Here is a 2,608-nt window from a genome sequence, read left to right on the forward strand (position 1 = left end):
GCCGTTGGTGCTTCAGAGGCCGCGGGGCTGGGGAGGCGGCGGCCGGCAGTCGCTCACGTACGCTGGGGTTTATAAAAGTTATTAAAAGGTGAACCTTTACAGAATACACGTTGGCGTGTACAAACGCTACAGCTAGATAAACATAAAGAGCAGAAGCTGTTGCCCTGGCAAGGCAGGTGTGTATGTTCTGCTCGTGAGGAGAGTGGGCACCTGGCTGATCCGCTGGGAAAAGGAGTGCGTGAGCCATGTCGAACAGTTGTTTCTTGCAAGGGAGACATCTCCATTCCTATCACTTGACTTGTTGAGTGATCACAGGAAACATCGCCTGGGCCTCTGAAACGTGGGCAGAACTTGCAGTAGTCCTAAAATCACTGGACTATTTGGCTGCGGAATATTTGGCTGCAGATCACCTGTAGGTGAGCGCTCAAGCCCACGCTAAACACAGTGGGTTGTTTTTTTAATACGGATATGTCTGTATTGCCTCCGGAATCCATTCCAGGGAGTGACCGTTGGCCTTTGAGCACGGTAATAAAGCACGGCTGACAATCCATACTGCCTACCTTCGTTCCTATCCCGCAGGACTGTTTCATTTACTCACCCGCAAGTCTAATGCAGCAGGGGTGCTTGCATGCCAGTGATTACAACACACTTCAGGAGCGAGCCAGGCCCCCCACGCTGGCAGCATCCACCAACAGCCCAGGAAATGGCTGTTGGCTGCTGCTGCTGTGTCTTTGATCTGTGGTCATGCTCAAGAGGCATTATCTGTGTCTGAGCTGAAGGCAGGTGAGACACAGAACAGGCATGTGACGATATAATTTACCTCACTGTGAGCTGAAGCATTAGTGAATAATTAGTGAAGAAATAAGTCTCCCCGGGCTTCCAATGCATGACCATCGCTCTGGCCTTTCCTCTGCAACCTGCAGCATGGTCGGGTTGTGCTGGCAGGTCTAAATGCAGGGTCAGGGCTTCTGCTTAGTCTCGTCTCACAAGGCTGCTTATGGTGGTCTCTGGGAGACAGGCCCTGAACCGTTCTGCGCTCTCTGAGGGATTTCCTCTCCTCCCAGTTCTGCACCCAGCAGTGGGCTTGCTCTCCCATAGAATCCCAGAATTCATCCATGAGCAGATTTCTTTTCCTGCCCTAGTAGCTTCTCTCAGGCCATCACAGCGGGGATGAAGGGGTAAGGAGTGCGTCCTGGATGTGGCTGGTGCACATATGAGAAGTGTATTTGCATCTATGCTGAGTGTGAGCCCATCCGGCTTGCTATCAACACAATGTTCTTGTGGAAGCTGATGCCAACACCTGAGAATGACAAACCAGGCACAAACACTGGTTCTAAAGATCATGCTAACCATGCATATATCAATTGTGAAGTAGCTAAACAGCAAACAGCACTTGCTATCTATGTGTATATTGGTCTAATGTTGTAAGAGAAGGAAGCAGATGCTTCCAGTGCTTCAGACAGCTGGTTTTGCACACAGCTACATTGTCAGCTGCAGCACTACCACTAACATTGTAACTCTTTTGCATATGCATATGAAATAAGGCTTATGCTACTGACTAATACATAGTTTTCTCATCCTCATCAAGCTGAGGCTTGCTTGGTATAAAAAGTGAAATACTAAAGACTGTCACAGAAAACATGTAAGTAGGCATGTATGCCAAGACTCCTGGACTGTGTATATATCTTTGCTGAAAAAGATCCAAACTGTCAAGATCCCACCGCTCCCAACAGAGAAGAAACCAGCAGGCCAGTGATGTTTTCAGACTCAGTTGATTCAGTGAACACCAGTGTAAGGTAACAAACTGCTTGAAGCTCACTGTGTTTTTTGCACAACTTATTTAGTGCAAACTTCTCATGTCCTCTGTTCCCTTCAAAATTCAAGGAATGAGAGAGGGAACAGCTAAGTATAACAGGATTGTTGATGAGGGTTGCTAGTTTACCTGTGTGATGAACTGTCAGCTCAGTAAAGTCTGTTTGTGGTACCTCTGCATGTTGATTTCCAGACTAGATGGATGCATTAGGGGTTTTTTACTGCACCTTTCTTTAGAGTAGGGAGAGGGCTAAGATTTGCATGCATGTATTTGTCACCGTGTCCAGATAGGAACATAAAAAATGCCCTGCTGGTCCATTTGGCCCAGCATACTGTATTCAACAGTGACAGCAGGTGATGCTATTTAGGGAGAGCACATGAACCTGGCTGCTTTCTGTGATCTAACCCTCTCTGTAGTTTTCCTCCAGCACGCGCATTTGTCATGTTAGAGGACATTTGTAAGAGGACTATCTCCTTTGGTATCTGTTTACAGGCCTCTAGACCCTAAATTTGTATAATCCTGTCTGCTTCCCCAACCTCCTGGCAATGATTTCTGGACGTTTACTTGTGGAAGTGTGAAAAAGTGATTTCTTTCTACTCTATGGCTGCATGATTTAAGGGCCTTTGCTGAAGGCTGTGCTAACGGCTGAATGAAAATCTAAGTAAACTGTGCCTAAAGTTCTGTTGACAGCTTCAGAAGACTTCCAAAATATATGAGGAATGTCTGTCAAAAAAGCTGTTTTGACTCTTCTTCCAAAGATCTTATTTGTACATGCATCCATTAATTTTATTCTTT

Source organism: Haliaeetus leucocephalus, unplaced genomic scaffold (genome assembly GCF_000737465.1).
Source record: "Haliaeetus leucocephalus isolate CR32 unplaced genomic scaffold, Haliaeetus_leucocephalus-4.0 Scaffold932, whole genome shotgun sequence".
Lineage (NCBI taxonomy): Eukaryota > Metazoa > Chordata > Aves > Accipitriformes > Accipitridae > Haliaeetus > Haliaeetus leucocephalus.